Source organism: Dendroctonus ponderosae, unplaced genomic scaffold, assembly GCF_020466585.1.
Source record: "Dendroctonus ponderosae isolate FM_Combo_2020 unplaced genomic scaffold, Dpon_F_20191213v2 Dpon_F_20191213_3, whole genome shotgun sequence".
Classification (NCBI taxonomy): Eukaryota; Metazoa; Arthropoda; class Insecta; order Coleoptera; family Curculionidae; genus Dendroctonus; species Dendroctonus ponderosae.
In genome coordinates, this window is record NW_026018508.1 from 11,545,835 (window position 1) to 11,567,432 (window position 21,598).

At 34.5% G+C, this 21,598-nt stretch overlaps 1 pseudogene; it reads right to left on the reverse strand.

Annotated features, from left to right (window-relative positions):
- Window positions 1-9,251: 9,251 nt before the first annotated feature.
- Window positions 9,252-9,769, reverse strand: LOC125503812 (annotated as a pseudogene).
- Between the last annotated feature and the right edge of the window lie 11,829 nt (window positions 9,770-21,598).

The following is a 21,598-nucleotide window of genomic DNA, read 5'->3' on the forward strand; positions in this document are numbered from 1 at the left end:
TTACAGTATGATGAAAAAGCGACGATAAATATTTTTAATATGGAAAAATTGGAATTTGTTGTAAAATTAAATAAAATGTTATCAAAGAACAAATCATCATTCTTTACACCAAATCATCAAAAAAAAAAATTATCAAACTGTACAATTTTCAGCATTCGGTAAAATAACCTGATAACGGTTTCATGTCGTCTCACAGTCAGAGCGCACTAAGGATTGTTGAGAGTTTCTGAGAACCGGCCAGAAAAAAACTTGAAAGCTACTTTTATGAACAACTCTTGGCTTTGAAGCCAATAACTGCTTTAAGTTGCAGTTTGCGCGTTAGAGGAAAATTTCGTCTTTGATCTGGTAAAGTTCAATTCGATCCTAAGACTCAGTGAAAAGAACTGTCTGAAAAAGTACACATTTAATTGAATAGTATTTTCCTTAAAAAGTTTGCTGGCGCATAGTATTAAAAAAGGAGACAGCAGCTGTTATAAATCAATCAGACGCGGAAGCAATAGCAGCTTCAGCTGCGATGTGCTCGTTCGAAAAAGTTTCGTCTTTGATCATTTTAATCGTAAAACCCGAGAAAATCTTAGAATCTGTTCAGGCCACATGAAGAAAATAGGTACATACAAGAAATATGACCAAAGCTTCGTTTTGAAACATAGTTTTACTGACATTCTGCACTCAGCAACGAAATGCAATGAGACGATATTTATATTTGAAAAGCAGCCTTGCGTTGGACTTTTTAAGCTGCTTTTACGTTCCAAGCTGCTCAACCAGAAACATGAAAGCAGGTAGTTGGATGAGTCAATTAGGCAGCGTAATCTCCGGAATTAAACATGTCTAATTAAAAATAAAACTGTAAAATTGCGAAGAATTTTTGCAGCGCTGATTAGAGGGGAATCAGTTCTATTTTTAACGGGCAATCAGCTCTAGCTGATTCTATTCTATTAATGGAGCTGAAGCTTCATACATTGTACGGCCTTGATACCCAATTATAAAATATTTTATCTGATAAAACTAAGAATCTTCCCGGCGTGAAATTGTATAGAAAAACGAAATTTCCTCAAGCACAGTTACAAAAATAATGAACAGTCTTATTAAAATGGTAATTAACGATCTTGTTTGTTAAACAACCTGACGAAGATTAAAATATTGTCCGCTCTCTGCCGGTTTGTTTGAAAGCCGCAAACTTTTTTGGAATTACTTATTCATTGCATTCGCTGTGAGCAGTAAAAACACACTTTGAGGTTTTCTTGTAAAATGTATTTTTGAAACTTTTTTAATTCCCATTGACTTGGAGTAAATAACAATGTGCACAAATGTTTAGAAAGTTGCAAAAGTGACATTGCCTCCCAGGTGGTTTACCTAGTTTACATAATTCGAAAGAACGTAAATAATTAACCATTTAAGTTCGGAATATCCACACTGAATGAACACCAACCTGAATGACAAAATTATTCAACAGCATTTGCATGGTATTTGAGGCTGAACTGAATACGTTTGTGCGGTTGCAACTTAACTGAATTGGAAAATTCAAAACCTCCAAAGTTTCTTAACTTGCTCTCGAATTTCCTAACGAACAGCAACTCAATGCATGAGAAACTGAAGCAAATCGTCGAAAATGAATGCGTTGGAGGCAGCCAATAAAATGTAATTTTCGCTACAACTACGCGCATCGCTTCAGAAAAAAAACCTGCTTTGAATTTCTTTGAGGAGGGAACTACTCAAACTTCACATTCGACGACATTCGTATAATATTGATCTCCATCTGATAATTGTAGATCACAAAGCCAGACCCAGTTAAATTACGGGTTAGTGGGTGATTGTATATATCGTGTTTATAGCCGATATTTCATGGAAATTGTCGGATTATTCCATGAATTTGAAACTCCCAATTGACACCGGCTTCATTAATAGGCATCTGGTGTAAGAAAATCCATCGAATACCCAGATTACATTAGTCCAGGTGAACAATCAGGCACTGATTTGCAATTGAGAGACCCGAATGTAGATTTGGAGAATAATGGAGATGGCGACATATTTCTGAACCTGTTGATTTGACCAAGAATGCAAATATAATTCGTAGAAAACAATTTTTTTTTATTATCAATTTTTGTAATTTTATCTAGATAGTTTTCTTATACAACAACAATTTTTTTCTTTTTTCTTTCTTATACAACATCTTTATTCGCTGAAAAGGGTTTTCTTATATTGTTGCCTGTTATCTACATGAGAGACTTCTTGGATGGTCTTTTCGGAAATCAGTAGTTTTTGTTGATTTTCTTTTAATGTTTGCTTTCAGTTCCATTTCTTTAATTTAAACTAGTTCTTTAGTAATTTTATTTTATTACACTTATTTTTTCATGCGTAGTTTTATTTAACGCAAAACTTGGTCTAGCTCTTGTTTACTATCAATTTTGCTTCGTGCAACGTTTTTACAGTTTTCGTTTCCTTGAATGTAATTTTTCTCTGTGACATCCATTTTTTTAATTTGATAATTTTGATTTGGTTTCTTTCATTCAGTTTTCTGAAGTTTGTTTTCTGACTAGAGTAAATTATTCAAAAATAGAGCAGCTCAAAATTGCTTTTTATTGCTTGACTGACTGTCTCTGCCTCTTTAACTATTTTCTTCTTTATACTTTTGTTAATATTGATGTTCTCTTCTGTTGACAATAATGCAAAAGCCTCAATTTAAACATCTGATGTGTCACTGAAATGATTTTCATTGAAAAACATTATTATTTATTGCTTTTGTTGCTTAAAGGAATCGTTTCCTTATTGTCTTCAATTTTATTTGCTTCTCCTGGCTTCAACACTGTTTTATACCTTCTTCTGCTTATTTTCCTATTTCTCCAAAAAATACTTATTACTGTAAACGAAAGTGGTTAATTTTACAAGCTTTTACGCCGTCGGAGTAAACAATGTCTTGCTAACATTTCGCAATCACGAGTAGTTTCACCTTCAGATATTTTTTGCGTGAAACTACCCACTCGTATGATTTGTGCTTGTGCGACAAGGAAGAAATTCGTGTGGGCGTTTCGAGCTTTAAGGGTGGAAAATAATAATTTAAAAAACCTACACCAAAACACACCAGTTTTCTTCCATAAGTTCTTTGGAAAAGAAATATCAAAATTACCAGCAGACGGTATACGAAAGTGTCACAGCCAGAGAAAAAAGATAGAAAAGGAAAAGAAAAATTTAGACAATATCGTACGAAATCCTTCGATCTTCGATTCAGTAACAGTAACAAAAGCAATGACTAATTTTTTTCATTTGAATTCAAGTGCAGAATGAAAAATTCATTGAAATTTTCATTTCCTTCCAGAGAATGAAAGGGGCAAAACCAGTAGGGTGAAAGCCTAAAAAATCCACAAGACTCTTTTCCTAATGTTTTGTTCAACGAATTATTTTCCATGATAATCTAAGTGCGAAAATAGTTTCGATTAAAAAGTCCCACATTACTCTTGATGAAAAGTCCAACCTAAAGAACTGAGTCCAACACGAAAAATACTTAACCTTCTCACATTATTTTGCTCGTCTGGGCAGTCAGCTTTTCTACTATTCGGAAAAATGGAGCACAGTCAATCCCGAATATTCTCATTAACTATTTATACTTCTATTATATTAAAGTGTATCATACAATATTTCCGCTTGCATTGCCTTTCTTCAGAAAATGCTAATATAAAAAGTATCCTTCTTAGTCGCGTTTTGTACGTAACAGGATTAAACGAGAAAATTTCCTTCCTTACTGCACAGCCCTGGTAATATAAATGCAAATCCATAGCCCTAATGTACAGTTTTCTTTTCGCATTCGCGGTATGAAAACCTCATTTAATAAGGCTGAATATGGTGTGTTTTTAATTTTCAGTTATTTAAGCGAGGCCAAGATTTTAACGAGAATTTGCTGCCTTCAACTTCAAGCCACCTTTTGTAAAATGGAACTTGTCGAAGCTTTTGATCAAGCTCGCGCAATCTCTCTGGACTGTGACATAAAGAACACTGTTCTTGCTTTATGGCCTTTACACAGCATTGACGATCTGTTTAAAATTGGATTTTGGGCTTTGTGGGTTTGCTTATTCCTTATGCGTAAACATCCACGCTTGAGAGTAACAATTCAGAAAAATACTCTGGTATATATCACATAGGCGAAAAGCTACCACGTGAAAATAATAATCATAAACTCATTCTGAAGATGTGTGCAGGAAATGTGAAAATGCTTTGAGAGCCATGAAGGAATACGAATGTGTTTGTAATGGATATATATTTAGGCCATAAACTTCCTATAATTGCGCGTCCTTTCATCCAGTGGTTTCGCAGTTTTCAGACGACCACTTTTCCACATTTCTATGCTTTACATGAAACATGAAAGTGAAGTTTATCAGCTTATTGCCTTTCCGCCGATCTCAGCTGTGCGGGTCAGTTCATTCGTCTTCATTACAGCACCAAAAACAGACAGAACGTATATCAGAAGTGTCGTTTTGCTCAGTGGTCGAGTTGCAGCAAGTCCAACTTTTCCGGAAACCTCCAACCGAATTGTATCGAGACATATTAGAGAAAGTTCCGGTCGCTCTTTCTATTTACCGGAATCTCGACTCGGAATTCTCTCGGTTTATTGCCACTCGAGAATGAATGGGCGAAGGCCTGGCTCGTTTGTCGATTAAGGACAGGTTTATTGGTAATTTTACTAAATTTGTTACCGTAACTATCACTTTTTCAGTGAGGAAATGTCGGCGAAATCGGATATTTGCTTTTGGTTGCTTTATTGCAGAATGTTAGTCAGAAGTCGTAGAATAACTCTACCTAAAAGTTCTAAAAAGTTTTCAAAATTTATCCTCTTTTTATACCATGTCACCTATACATGCTTTGACGCAAATTTGAAGGCAGAAGACCTAACAGAAAAATTAGACAAAACCTGCAGAAAATTGTGGCGACATGCTTCATTATACCTCAACGATAAAGAGTGCCGATTGATTTAAAAACAGCACTTTTTGCCTAACACCGAATATTTTCTATCGCCTCTTCATTAACCTCCATTAATTTTTACAAAATTCAACAGTGAAGAAAACTTATTTCACGTGCGGGGAGGAAATATGTAGGGCCAACATAATCAACACAAAGTTGCAATTTTGTGAATTTTGGGGCCAATGCGGTGGTTGAAGGGACACTTTCTGTACGAATTGGTCCTTACTTGGCAGCCTTTATATATTTTTGTCGCGGTGTTTGTACTAATTCCTTGTATGTTGGTGATCGAAAGTGTTTTGTTCGTTTTATCATTTCTGTTCTGATGTTTCGTGTGTGTTTAGTGAATTTCAGTTTGTGGTCGATTCTAATTCCAAGGTACCTTACGTCGTTTTTCGGTTGTTATTTTTCCGTCTGCAGTTTTTGTGGGGCTTCTTAATTTTGGAAAGAAACGGCTTTTTGGGTATTATGAGAAGAACAGTTGAAGGTTTCCTAACTACCATAGTCTTTGGGCCTGTTTTGTATTTTTTCTGAACAAATGACGAATTTTTATTATTTCAATAGAAAGGTTTTATTCTTTAATAGCTGCGTGCAAGCTGTACTGAAAAAAGGGACAGTAATTTTTCATTTCGATGACGGTCAAACGGTGATCGCAAAAAATGCTCACTCATAAAGTTTATTTCAGATTCCGATTTTTGCTGGTTCGTAAGAAGGTTTACAACGACGACAATTTCCTATTGTACCAAATCATTCTGGTTTCGACTTGAATGCAGTCTTCACTGTCTTCAACCTCATTTCATTCTACTTCCGTTCATAATTATTTCCTTTGCATTTTTCATCAGGTTCAAAATCACGTGTTTCTTTGTGTTTGTGTTATTTCGACTTTCTGGGAACTGGCAATTAGCTTAATGTGAAAACTGTAATTCAAAATCGATAGTAATAAGGAAACTTTTCAATAAATGGCTTAATTGAAGAGTTTGCAGCTGAAAGCATGTCGAGAAAGATATAAAATGTAAAAAGCATATCACTTTTGATGGCTACTGTAAATGCCATCAAAAATGCATCAGTTAAGGTGCCATTCCCTGGAATTCTGTAAAAACTGTCTCCTGAAAATTTAAAATAATCCCGTTCTTTTGAAAAATGGAAATTGCCTTCTAATTGAAAAACAGCGTTTGCATGTGCGATTCAATCAGCATTGCTATGTTTCTATAGCCTTGTCTTTAAATATTATATTTTCTCAAGCGAAATTTGATCTTCTTTGAAGCTTCTGATACTTTTACGTTGTACTTTGAAATTGCAGTAAAAGTTAATGAAAAAAATTGTTTTAATACATGTTCTATAAAGCAGCGAGAAAACGTATGAGACTTTTGCTGCAAACCAAGACCAAAACTGTGTGGGCATGTAGAAGACCAAGAAAAAGACCATGCAGTCTTCGTCTGGAAATTTCTCCAAAAACAATCAAAAAGCGCCTACTTTTCTGGATAAAACTGCTAAAATAAAACCCAAACAGACCAATCAATGCCTGATTGGCGGCTAAATTGATTGAGACCGCAAATAAATACAAATGAATACCGTTATTGATACATTAATGGCATTGTGAGAAGGCACGCCGTTATTACCATAATGATAATGAAACTTAGCAATTATTGATCAGCTTCCCAATCATAAATCAAACATGGAAATACCTATAAAGCCCCAATGACAATTAATATTCATTATTTCGTAAGTGAATGACAGCAGCTATCTAGCACGATAGATTTCGCTACGAAATAGAAGCGATGAACACTTTATTAAGTCTATGTAATTAATGTCTTTATGGATGGCTGCGTTAATTTTCATATGGTGCCGGTTTGCTATGGATAAATGGAAACTCCGTTCTATATTTTGGGAAGCACAAATGCAAAAATAAAGTCATATAACTTTTTCCAGCTCCCTTCGAGCGATATTAAAATTGGCACATTTCCTTTCGCCCACAATTCTTGAACAATAGATCGCCGGATGATATGAATAGAATATTGTTTTCAAAACTAGACGCGAAAGCCCATTTTTGGTAGGGTCGAATATTTTGTTTTATCTGCCCAAACCGAATCGATTTGAATGCGCCATATCGCTTTCCATCAGGAATGTATGGCGAGGAAATGGGAAAACCATACAAGCCTAGGCCATATACCGTTAAAACAGATATCGTAAAAGTTTTTATTGCTGCTGCTGTTGGCAAAACTAGCCAGTACATTGTTAGATCGAATGGAAATGCCAACAGCAACTGCAAACTGCAAAAATGTGGATATTTCGCAATGTTTTCCATTATCGAAATATCACAGAAATACAAATAGGATTAGAACGGATTTATAATGCAAGTGCATATACAACAAGACGAATTTTATCCACAGTGTGCTGGGTTTATGTCGACTAATCATAATTTTTCTCAGAATCAAACCCTTCAGTATGAATAAATAACTCTCTTAATACGGGCCCCATTTGGATCATTGGAAATTCGTTCTAAAGCGGGTGATTTGTCTAAAAATCGTATTTTGCAAAATTGAAGTCGGTTGAGAAACTTGAGGGTCATAAGAGTTTGAAGGTAGAAAAGAAGACTTTTCAAGACAAAGTTATCAACGGTTTTTGCGAAAACAGCTTTTTGTATCTAGAAAGTTCTGCATAATTGTGTTGATCTGCGGCCGATTTCGAAATGTTGAAATTTGTTTACAAAAAGACAATTATCCGAACAAAATTCTTTGAATTTTTACCTCGATTAACTCATTTTCAAAATGGAACAACATATCGTTTGCAAAGTGTAATCTCGACACATTCACTGGCTATTCAAGAAAATTTGTAATTCCAACAGTTTGAAAGGAAATGGGCTCTGAATATTGGCAAGCGTAAAACTCTCAAACTTGCACATAGTTCCACTCCTTACTCAGTTAGTTATCAACATTTTTTAGAAATTTAAAAATCTCTTAAAAAGAGCATAGACTTGGCGTTTCAGGGCTAAAGTTTATTTTGGTCACCGTATCACCGTCAGGGGTGTTTAAATTTTCAAATACGTGAAGCGCTGGATGTTGCCTCATGCCTCACTAAGAGCGGTGAAATCAGTCGCTTTAATTTTGCACGAATTCTCGCATCAGCTTTTTGCCGAAAATTTTAAAGCTTCAATTGCGGAAAAGCGCTTTACTGGGGACTGGCACTTCTCCACTTTCACAAAACCATACCAATTGAAGTGGAGGAAGTCATAACTCGTTTTGTGAGAATAAAATTGGTTAAAATTATTGCGACATATAACAATACAATACTTTTTAATTACATTTATTATTGTTATTAAAGTGAAGCTTTTCCTGAGTGAATCTCTACTCCATGACTCTCCTGACTTGGAAGCTAAATCCGCCCTTGGAATATCATGTGATGGTTCCAATTCTCAACCGGAAAAGTGAACTCTTCCACACTTGGAAGAATGGAGATTTTAGGAAGCACCGTTGGATGTTAAAAGCTAAAACTCCTGTTGAGATTATCTCGTCTTATTCGAGCGAGAACTTTTGATAAGGCCAACATTCAGCTGGCTCGGAAACAGAAATTATAGGGCATAAAACGAAAAACTAACTAGTGGCAGCTTCGAAAAAGCACGATAACGAAAACATATACAAATTACAGATTAACGGCCCTTAATGTATATTCCTATCATTTTAATCGCAATAGCTTCTAATAAAGTATAATTTATGTGAAATATATATTTATGTGCATATTTCATCCGGAAATAAAAATTACCGCTAAAAATATTTGGGCCCGAAATTTATTCAACTTGAAATAAATATGGAAAACGTGCTGAGCGACAGAACAGCATCTAGTTACATAGCAAGCAATAATGCAATCAAATTTCAGAGGATTGAAAAATTAATGTCTAAAGTCGAAAAGGATTTTTTTCCGAAACTATGCACTAAAAGGCCTTAAATTTAGGTTTGAAAACTTGTTTTTGGACATTTTCTTTACCTGATCTACGATTGTTTGATTTGCTGCAGATTTGACATTTTTTTATAAAATAAGCCGGAAATAATTATAAAATGTATTTATTTTTTAAAGCCTAACAGTGCACAAAAGAAAAGAACCTATAAAACGCACAATGGTTATTATGGTGCTATTCATAGAAAGTTGAATCAGTTTGCATCTTTCGAGGCAAAACTTTTTTAAATGGGCGATAAACGGCCGAAAGAACATTTAAACAAAAATATCGTCAACATTATAAGAAACAAACTGAACAAATGCAGTTCTTCTAAAGCACCACTCGGAACCCTTGCTTGCAAATCTAGCAAATCTTAGCTAGCAATTATTGTTCCTAAATAAGGAATAGCGGACACTATATTAGTAATTACAGTAGCTCCTCAGAAAGATATGTGTCCTCATGGACCTAATATGGTCCTAATACATATCCTAAAAAGGCTGTTGCTATTGTAATAAAAAAAATAGTTGTTCCGATTAATCAGGTTTCTACTAAAATAAAAGAATTATAATAAATACCACGTCCAATATGGGTATATAAACATATAAAGAAAAATGATGCTCCATTTGCATGTAAAGTGCGTAGTAATCGTCCAAAATTTACGTCTCGACAGATATGAGATAGTCTATTGAAAGCTATATCAATATTTGGACAATAATGTATTGCTAGGAATAACCCCGTTATAATTTGTAAAATTAAACATATTCCTAGTAAACTTCCAAAATTTCATATTGTAGAAATATTGGATGGGGTTGGTAATTTAATTAAAGAAGAATTAACTATACTAATAATAGGGGAGGATTTAATTAATTTTATCATTATTTTTGTCGTAAAGGACCATTATTAATTTTTGAAATTTTAATGATTACTAATAATGTTAAAAGTAAATATATCATTAGTAATAAAGAAATTCAAAGAAAAGGAGGATTATAAAATTTATTTAATGAAATATTATTTATTCTTGTAGATGTAATGTAAAAATTATGTTTTTTTAATGTTAATTTTGAATCCAGTGGCTAAAAAAATAATCAAATACAGCAGCAGTTATTATATTTTCCGGTTGAATTATGTTTTTGGATTTTCTAATAATTTATCAATCTTTATTCAATAACCACCTAAACGCCTCTTCAAATACGTGACAACCTCACACCGAAAGCAATATCTAAACAACACAAATAAGCAACAGAAGTAATAATGTATAGATTGGGTTCGGTGTGAAGCAAAATCTAATAATGATCAGCCCACAGATGGATAAATTGTATCCATCACGCTTAACAAGATTGTAAACATTGTTCAAAATCAACCTGATGTCAGGTCTGATAAAGGAAACATAACGTTTAATTGAATACCAACTGTAAATAGCTCTAATTGGCAATTGGCAAATTTAATTTGCTCCAACCGCAACAACAATTAATTGTTTAAATAATCTAAAGCTGCAATCTAGACTTAAGAATTGAGAATTTTGCATTCATAGAATTTACAGGAGACTTTGAAGCTTAAATTGCATACAAATAGTCAAATATATATTTTTGATTCACTTTGGTTTGACGTGTTTTGATAAAAATATGGAAAAAAATCGCCAACAAAATTATTTATTTTCGCAATTTTTCCCATAGTCAAATGTATGAACAATTCCCAAATAGAGCAGTTTTATTTGTGCAAATCCACCCAGCTGACCAAAATCCACATTAATACAAGCAAATTAGTTACAAAACGATTTGAACCGGGCTGGTGCAGAGGCTTAACGTTTCAAAAGATTAATTTTCTATGACAAATAGAGTAACGTTGCAGGGTGCTAACGATCGCGGTTTTGACTATGTTAATTCACCGACATCACTGAAAGCCTTAATATAAATGGACAACTTGGCTTTTGTTCTGAATCGACTCGAATTTCAGCTCATATTTTAAACTACTCAAATGCTATCGTTCTGGCAATTAATGTGCTGTCTATAAGGCATTAATAAATTACATTACTCGGAAGGTGTACTTAKGCTATAGTGTTTTTTCAGGCGCGATTAGAGGAGTTTAAGATTCTGAATGTYTAAACTGCAWWTTTTGCAAAATATAATCATGTGCAAGATCAAGAAAAAWTGTTTTCCGCGACAGTTTTTCTGAAGATTCTGTTGATGTGTTCTSATRCAATTAAAGTGCTRAWTTCAGGARAATCCCTAAAGAAAATCGGTGTTTACTGGAAGATTTAATGTAACTTATTTGAGTTCACAACTGCCTGATGATAATAAATCGCACACAAAACTAAATAAAATTCACGTTGGAAATTGCAAATTTATAGGAACAATAAGATAAAAGCGAAGTCAATTGGTTTTGCCATTTTCCTAAAATATAAAAGTTTATTTTGCCCGAACAACCCACTCTAGAGTGTAAACGGACTCATAAAATTGAAATATGTGCTCAAATGTTCGGTAATTTTCTTCATTTCCCAGGAAAAAATACATATAAACTAAAATAACAAAAATATACGCAGCAATAAAACTTTGCCGATGTTTTACATTGYTTTACGGGTACTATTCTAGGAAAAAATTGCTATAAATCGACAACTTTATATGAAATTGTTCCAAAAAATGTCCATCCCTTGAACATCTTGAACCTTCAAATCAGCAAAAAATCAGACAAAAYGTAAAAAAGCGYCTTCTGCAAACCGCACAACAAATAAATCCAATATCTCAGCACGCTCTTCCACGCAACGGCCTTTAAAACCCCTTTTTTACAATCGAWAGTGTTTCCCGAATAGCAATTGTGGGTATAATAAGAAACCCGCTTCGCCTAGCTGAGTATATGTAGTCCGTTTCATATCAAAGACACTAAACACTTTAGAGACTTTTCGCGTTAAAGTGTATTGTTGCCCGAAGGGCTCAGATTGTCACCTTCAAGGGCTTAGTTAGACGGTTGTTATAAATCAGAGTGGAGGAAACTGCAAGTACAACTAACTTAGGTTTGCCTGATTATGCCCCGAGCAGTGCCGATAGAACTTCTCAATTCCGATCTTCAATATTGGCAATGGAAGCCGAGCAATTCTCTATGCTCTTGTGGAACTCCTGCTGCAGCTAATTAATAAAAATAGTTTTGAATATCTCTAGTTTTTTTCATTTCTTGCTTTCCCTACCGAATGCATTAGAACGTAGCTAACAATAAGCTTCTACTTTGTCACATTGTTAAGGTAGTAGAAAAAATCTGCTGCTGAAACTTGCAAAGTGGTACAAACTGAGCATAATTCCACGATTAAAGAAGCGGTTATCATACTCATATAAGTTATGATTGAAACAATCAACCTGCCAACGTTAATTAAAGCAGACAATTGTAACAATGAAAATCGATAACCTTTCTCCAATATCAAAGGCGTTTCGCCGTCTAAAAGTTCTAATTTAAACTTCCTCAACTTATTTTAGTAGGCATTCATTAAACAAGCAGCTGTTCAAGTTTGCTCTTAGATAACCGCCAAGTAGGTAGAAGTAAATTATTGTTGTCGAGTCAGTTTAAGCAAACGTCGCGTTTTCTTCATATAGGTAAAGTTTAGAGTTTCATATGTTCAGGCTCGTAAACCGTCATACAGCTAAATAGAAATTCGGGGAAAATTAAAGACTTTCAGTGGCATGAATTCGCTTAGAAGAAAAATTGTAAATCAGTGAATTTAACCCGGGCGGAAGGATGAAGGGCTCCGTTCCGGATAATTGAGAGACCATAAACAGTAAAACCCTGAATAGATCAGCAATTAATTTGCATCAGAAGGTAATTGATGGCGTTGAACAGACCTCCTAACCCCAGTAACTATCAGTGTTAACTCAAAGACCGTTAAGCGATGGGGTGCGTCATTAGTAGCCAAAAACAATGTTGCAGTCAGGCTGTTTGTTTAGTAAAATAATTTACGACTTTTTACTCCTTTTGAGTCGATTTAGTTTTTACCGAAAAGATTACGTTCCTTAAGCACAATTAACTAAAACTTTTAGACAGATTAGTCGTCTTCATTAGCATGATCCCGGCCCAGATATAATGAAGTCGACGAATGAATTCTATGCAGATTTGCCAATTATATTTCCTGGAAACCAGTCCAGACGCCAATCTCGCATACCTACTTAGTCCAATTACACCAGTTTAATTCAGAAGCCCTTTTCAAATGGCTGGCAAAAAAACCTGTCTGGAATAGAAGTGTCAAATATTTAATTTCCCGGCAGAAAATGATGAATTTGATGAAAACAAAAAAGTTTAATACTATTGCTTTCATCGCGGCGCTTGCCCGGGGGATTTTTGATTCAAGAACAAGGCAAATAGGGGTAATAAAAACCATCTTGACTTCCAGAATACATACTTACGTTGACGGCAGACTTTGTATCTTTATAAAATCAATTTGTTCCATACAATACGGCTTTATACCTCGACGATTTACGATGTAAATTCATAAATGGGCCTTTAGGCGTCAGCTCTTTCACTTTTTGCACGAATGTTGGCATCTTGCTTCCGTGTGGATGCAATGAGAAGAAACAGGTGAAATGGGGAAATGCGAACATATATCCAAGAGATTTATCACTTTTTTTAAATCATCCGAGTTTAAAGAATGTTTTTTAATAAGGGTGTTAAATGAAAAACTGTTTGAGTGCAGCGAAACGGTTTAAATTATTGTTGATCTGAGTACGACTGAGAGAAGGTTGCACCTTGATTCTAATTTCAAGCGAAAATTTCGAGCAAACTCAAAAATACCCATATGTGAATCGTCCTTTTAGACATTTTTATTAAGCGATTCTCGGATGATTAGTGTATGCTCTGATGGATCCTCAAATGTAAGGATTTTAATGTTTCTTATTTATTTACACGGTTCATCAAAAGAATATTCGCATGCCTGATGTTGAAAGTGGGTATGCAGACATTTTCTCGTAATGGTGTGTATTTTGCATACGTGCTTATTTTGCATCGTTTAGAATAGAAAAACAATTTGTTTTTCATATTATCGACTGGTTTTTCTTCCTTGGAACCTTGAATTTGTCGTGTTACATTTCAAGTTTTAATTTCCCTCTTTGTATGTCTCAATTTTTGTGATTTCGGTTAAATTCGCTCGATTTTTATTTAATGCCAAGGAAAATTTGGGTGTAAATTTGTCTAGTTCAATAAATTAAGCATTTTTGTAATAAAAATCATGTAATGATGCTACGCGCATTGATATGCAATGAAAAACTAAGTTTATAAGTGATCGATTTATTATTTAACTTAAAAACAGTTAAAAGCCGTGTTCGTGCTTTGAGCGCAAATAGCATTAACTGAACAGTATAGAAATTATTGACAATTTTGTAGATTTTACATAAACTTATAACTTACTATAGTGAAGCATTCGGTGATTTTTTAAACGGTAGACGCAGAAAGCCTTATTCATTTCATAGTCGGATTTTTTCTGATTTTTCAAAATTATTTTAGGAAGTTTCTGCAATGTTTTTAAATCAGGATTTGCAACGGATAATGTTTGCCAGCCAGTAATCAGAGCACAGTTCAGTAATTGCTTGCAACAAGAGAAATCATTAGTTAGATAACTTTAGCTGCAAATTGCAACTGAATATACGTTATATAGAGGGTTTTCTGGGGAGCCGATTTTTGAGATTTTTTCATGAGAGCCTTTATTGAACTTAATAAACAGTATTAAATGTTTTAAACAAATTTATTTTCACAGTTGTTACATTAAATGTTAAATGCAAAATGCAATACATTTATTGATAATTTCGATATAAACGGTAGTTTTCTAGGAATTTGCACTGAAGGTATCAGTAAAACTGAATGTTTACAAGGACGTTGATAAAAATTTTATTATGGGAAAACAACAGTGTGTTCAAGGGCGGATCCAGGGGTTCAAGGGCGGATCCATCATGTTCAAGTGGATTTTGCAACTCAAAAAAAAAACACGCAAATCTAAAACTTCTTGAATTCAAGCCTTTTTTGAGAAAACTGCCAACATTTACCCATCCATGGTTCACTTTTTAAAAAGACCATTTATTGCTGTCTACAATGATGTACACATGAGCGTTCTTGCTCATGTTGCCTCCGAGATATGAGCAAAAACGGGCCGGAAAACATTAAATGTTGGCATAATTTTGAACCTAAGTGTTTGATATTCACATTTCGCTTTCTGGGTCAAAACTACTCGAATTTCCTCAGTAACGTTGTTACGACTGAATCGACTTTTCAATTCTCTATCCAACGATGCCAAAACGAATTATGTGGCTCGAATGGTTCTTGAGAAATCTCGAAAAAAGCAGCGTCATGTTCAAGTGGATTTTGCAACTCAAAAAAAAACCACGCAAATCTAAAACTTCCTGAATTCAAGCCTTTTTTGAGAAAACTGCCAACAGTTGCCCATCTATGGTTCACTTTTTAGAAGGCCATTTATTTCTGTCTAGAATGATGTACAAATGAGCGTTCTTGCTCATTTTCCCTCCGAGAAATGAGCAAAAACGGGCCGAAAAACATGAAATTTTGCCATAATCTTGAACCTAAGTGTTTGATATTCAAATTTCGCTTTCTGGGTCAAAACTGTTAGAATTTCCTCACTCACGTTGTTACGACTGAATCGACTTTTCAATTCTCTATCCAATGATGCCAAAACGAATTATGTGGCTCGAATGGTTCTTGAGAAACTTCGAATAAAGGCCATTTAGTTATCTCTGGAATGATGTAAAAACGAGCGTTTTTGCTCATTTTGCTTGCGAGAAACATGCAAAACGAGATGGAAAACATGAAATTTTGCAATAATCTTGCGCCACGCTTACACAAAACGACGATCATTTTTCTAATTTCATAGATAACAGAAGACCCCCCCTGACTTTAAAGCTGGATCCGCCCATGAGTGTGTTTTCAAGATATTAACAACTTCATTTAAACTATCTCCGTGCGTCATTATCTGAATTCCCCCGTGTATAAACCAAGACACTGGCAAATAAAGTTGAAAATAAGTATGGTTTTCTAAAACATAAATTCCTGATATTTCCCTAGTTCCTTTGGCTAGTCTTAACGTTCGCATTCGTTGAAAAACTAAATGATTTTTCCTTCTGTTTGAAGGGTTGATGGAATTTAATACCGCAAATTGCTTCTTCTGGGAGTTTGAAGAAGAAAAAATTCACCCAAAATATGTTCTCATTTTTTTAACTCCATTATTACTTCACCTTACTTCACCTTGATCGAATACAACAACTGGAGTGGATTTTTCACAATTAGCTCAATAATAGGACACGTTTCTCGACGCTTCCCGACAGAATTGGAGCCCTGCTGGAACGACGTCCCGGAAATGCTAATTACCGAAGTACAAGGCCGTGTAATTCCGATCCGACGGATTTACCTACGTGTCCTGTTTTGGTAACCGAGTGTCGGCGCAAAATTACGCAAAACGAAAGGAGGAAGTGTCTAAGTCTATGCCAGTTTGGATTGGATTAACTGGCTTATGGCAAAATAGCAAACAAAGGCTCGAAAAACATCGCCCCGGTTTAAAAAAATCACCTCACATCGATTCTTCAGAAAATATTTCAAATGTCTCAAATGCCTTAAATTCTACATAATTTACATCGCGAAGAAGCAACAAATGTATCGGATATACTGATTACATGTGATATTCGTATGTACTGATTGAAAAACACGCTAGGAGATTCAGATTCGGAATAATCGACATTTTATGTCCATTTTAAGCGGTTACTATTTTTAACCCACAAGATTTTCTTTATGATAGGCTCAAGCACTGTATTATGCATATAGAGACACTTAGTAGGTCGAAAACTATGTATTAGGCACAAAAAACACGCATGTAAAATTTTTTATTTTTACCGACATTTTCATAGTAAAGATCAATTGTTTGAAAAAAATATGAAGTTTTGCAAAATATCTAAAATCTTACATCATCTTCATCAAAAAAAGATAGAAATTTAAGGACCACATTGGAAAGTACGCTAAGCTTAAGCGTTTTTTGAGTGGTTCTAATCTTCAAAAGTTTCAAAGGGATGTGAGTGAATTTTTCAACAAATATCCCATTTTGTAAAATACCTCAAATTCCTCATCATTTTCTTCAAAAAAAGCGAGAATTGCAAGGCGCACATTGAAAAACACGCTAGCAGCATCAGATACGAAATAATCTACATCTTTGGTTGGCTTAAGCATTTTTTGAGTGGTTCTGACCTGATCATTTTCAAAATAATGAGCCAATTTTTCAAAAAATATCAAGTTTTGCAAAACACCTCAAATTCTACATCATTTTCAAATTTTTTGTTCTCAAAAATCTTTGAAATATTGACCAACAATTTCATAAGAAGTAATGCTCGATTTTTAAAAATATCAACTTTTTCAAAATGTCTCTTCAAAATTCCGTTTTTTATCAAAATAAAGCGAACAATGCACCGCTCATTAAAAAACACTGGAAGATTCAGATCCTAAATAATTGACAACTTTGATCCATTTTAATCGATTTTTGAGCCATTACCATCTTCAACCAACCATATCTTCCTTATTATACACTCAAACTTTTAATAGGCAGAATGTGGAGCTTTTTAAATGGGAAATTGAGCTCCCAAAGCCGGCATGTGAAATTTTGACTAATATCCGAAAATTTCATAGGATAAGAGTGATTTTTATCAAAAATCAAGTTACGAAATGCCACAGCAAAAATGCAGCGAAACCGTTGAAAAAGACGCGTGCTATAACAAGTTATCAAATACAAGAAATTCACCAATTGTTGGATTCGAAATAATTTTTGCTAAATGCGTATGCTGCTAGCTTGAAGATGCACCATCAAATTCCTCGAGATCTGCATTTCCGCAAAACAACAAAGGATCATAACATTGAGATGTATATTTCAAGTCGAAATAGAGCTGAACGCATTGCAAAAGAATTCCCCAAATTATAGATAATACTCCCTCAAGCATATCATATTTCGGTCTCAAAACCCTGCCAATTTCTATTCAGCTAAACCCAAAGGGATTTTGCGTCTGCCTTTCGCATACCAGATAAGATTTATGGTTGGGGGTTATTTTCCAATTTTCTAGCGGTAATAAAATATGTTAATCAGCCCGTTGCGTGTGGAGGCCATTTACCGCCCAGAACTTGATTAGCTGATGGTGTTAAACGACTTCATAAGCATTCGCTAGCCGAACGAAAAATGATAAAGAGTCAAAATCAACCATCTGCTTAATGCCCTAAATCTCAATTACTGCAGGAAAAATTCCAATATGCAAGACCCGACCGGATTCAATTTCAAGCAGCAAATCGGCACCAAAACCGCTTGACGACATTACCAGACTTAATTTTAATTAAATTACCTTGCGACTTGAAAATTAAAAGGTTTCCCAAATTGACTTTGTGCCGTTCGGCAAATGAAAAGTATCTCTAATCTTCGGATACTTCGGCGCCGGATTGAAATTAAGAGCGAAGCCAAATTGAGGAGAATAATCCGATAATGAGACTCAAATCTGTTCAGATTAAAAAAATCACGAGCCAGACTAAAAAACATTTAGCGAAAAAAGGAAAATGGCTTAATTAAATGACTCAAATGGCTCAATAGGTATAAAAAAATTTTCCACTGAAAGACGGTAGGTAGATGTTTTCAATCAGTATTCAACCGGCTTTCAGCAGTTTTTATTTAATTACGTACTATTAGACAGAGTGATTCAGAGCTATGAGGCCAACCTTCGAGAGCTTGTTCAGTTGTTAGTTGAATCTTCATTATTCAAATATGAAAATTATCTTCTAATAATATTTAGTTGTTTTGTTGAAACTGCAAAAAAGCATTTGCGAATTAGAACTTAAGTTGCACGAACATTTGAAGTTGAAGCAGGGGAGTTGCAGAGCTGAAAAAATTCTGAAACCAGTGGGAACTGGAAGATTTTCGTCTATGTTGATCTGAGAGTTTGGAGGGATTTTCTTAAATTAGCGCACGTTTTTGGGAGGCATTCGCTACATCCTCTACATCCACTCCCCAAAACATGACCATTTTTTCGAAACCAATTGAATTTGCAGCCTTAAAGCAAACTATTATTTTCCAGATAGAATCTTGCACACAGCAAACTTTAACATTTGAAATTATCAAATATACTTGACAGGAATCTAATATTCCAAGTAGGCAAGTGTGAAGCGTTGATTTCAACGTGGAATATCTTTCCTAACTACTTACCTAAATCCTAAACATATTTTGTTGAAATGTATATTTTCGAGCACCCACGCAAAAAAAGGGATTTCAGTTCAAGATCCTACTTTGTACAACTCACAAATCCAGTAATATTAAGGCTTACATAAGTTCCATCAGGATGCGACAACTCATAGTGCTCTCGTAACGAGAACATTTAATGATTCCGATCTATCAACCGTCAAACATAGTCGTATTCGAAAAAGTTCCTGATATCCGAGTTTTCACGGGGGTGCCACTCTTGATTTTGAAGCTGTTTAAGTCCGTTGTCGGCTTTCTTACTACCGTTTTCCGAAAATAGTCCCGAACAACTTAATGAAAAACCTGAACGGCAGCTTTCGCGTACACCAACTTTTCTCGCTTTACGACTTGAAGTTACCGATTGATTCACACCTAAATCCTTTTATAGAGATAGAAAAGTATAATCTTTTACTCGACAAGCTCTAAAAATACTCACTTTGCCGTTTCGAAGTTTCCAACACAGGCAAGGGAAATATCGATGTTTCTGTTCCACTTTTCAACCTTATAACTTTAATATACTAAACTGATTTATATTTTAATTTAATATTAATATTTTAACCATTGTAAATTTAATAGCGTATATTATTGCTTAGAGCAGGGGAAGCCTTTTACTGATAGTGAAACACGATTTTCCGAAAAGCATTTCGCGATTTGATTGAAAAACGTCGAAAATTCACGTCCCTTTATGTTCTGAAGTATAAAATCCAGATTTCCTTCTTCTGAAGATCAATAAAGGCTGTAAAGAAGTTGGTGAGTCTAATTGGGAAAAGATCCCAACGAACTTTTAATGTTAAAGCTGTACGATTTTAGTTAATTACTGTGGTAATTTGAGGTTTTTTACCAGCTACGAATCTCTTGCTTTTGCGCTAATCTAAAGGATAAATAAGCAAATCCTTGGAAATGCTTTAAAGATTAGTTTCAGTAAAAATACCGACTCTTAGCTAAAAAAAAATCGAACAATATTTATTATCAGAGTCAATCCTGGTGAGTTCAAAAATTCAAAATAGGTTTGTAGTAAGAATTTTTACTAGGTACAGGGTAGGAATTTGACATTTTTCTTAGTCAGTTATTCTGATTATTGTTTGTCATCTCATAAGTTTCACTAACATCATCTGTACTTTCGCTAAACTGATTCCCTTCTTCAAAATTATCCACATTTTCATGGTCTGCAAACTGTTGTTCTTGTATTGTCTTCAAAATCATTTTGTTCATTCACACCTGCTCGACTAACTTGAAACGTTTTTTTCTTCGCGATTTCTCCAATATATCGCGAACTTTGCATACACGTTTGGAGCAATTTTTGCTTCCAACTTCCGTACATTTGTTAGCATTAAAAAGATTTATCAATAATCGTTATTGAATTAGTAGGTCGTTAGGTAGTCTTAAATACACGAAACAGAACACCGAAATTTGGGCGAAAATTTGGGCACTTTTTGTGAAAATCGCACTACCGATAGGAAAAAATACACAAAAAGGAGAAGAGAATATTATCTCCAAATTTCCAGGAATTGTTGAACCAAAAAAACATATTTCAAGTCGAATTCCATAAATTTCACTGTTACTGAACCATTAAATTCAACCTAATGGCCCCCTTAAATAAGCTTCCTAATGAAAGTTCCCTCGACTAATTTTTTACCTCTTTGAAAACTGCAAGTTCACAAACTTTAACTATAAACCAAAGCTTTTACTAGGCAAAAAGTGCAGTAATTTCGAAAAGCAAAATTAGCGCTTTTTGCTTTATAATTGATGTTTGAAACTGTTTAAAAAGGTAATTAAAGTTACTGAGCAGTGATATGCGCCCAGGTGAGAAATAGGTAGAAACTTTTAAAATCCTATTTTCCATATCAATGCTGGATAGGATTTTAGAAGCGTAGGAAACAGCTAAAAACACCCACATAATAATTTCTTCAATCCGCTATCTAATGTGCTTGGCAGGCAACTTTTGCCGGCGTAATTTTATTATAGAAATCCCAGTCTACATTTTGCCTGTTCAGTTTTAACCCAAAATGAACTTTGGAAACTCCGGATGCGATTTCCCTCTTCCATTCTGGTGTCTATTAAATCTAATGATAACTTTAAACGGGAATGTGATTCAATTATAAGTTTTGTCGTTGCCAACCATTCAGCCGATGATTGTTTTTCTTTTTCGGAGTTTTTGATGCTCGAGCGCTCCTGAATGGAACTTTAAAATATGAGATTAATTTTCCTACTGGAGCTTAAATTCTTTGTATTGCCGGTAACTTGCGAAATACAACAATAGCACAAAAAACCGTCCGCATTAAATGTATTCGTATCTTTAAAAAACCCAACCAGTTTCAAATGCATTTTTTCTTCAAAGTGAAATTGTCGAAGTTGCGACAGTGTAACTTAACTAAGTTAGCAGCAGTTTCAGCTAAGAAGAACAAAGGTATAAAATTGCAAAAACCGAAAACTACTTAAAGCCGCTTTTTATGGATCAGATGGTAAAGTCTGGAAACGGTGAAAATTGA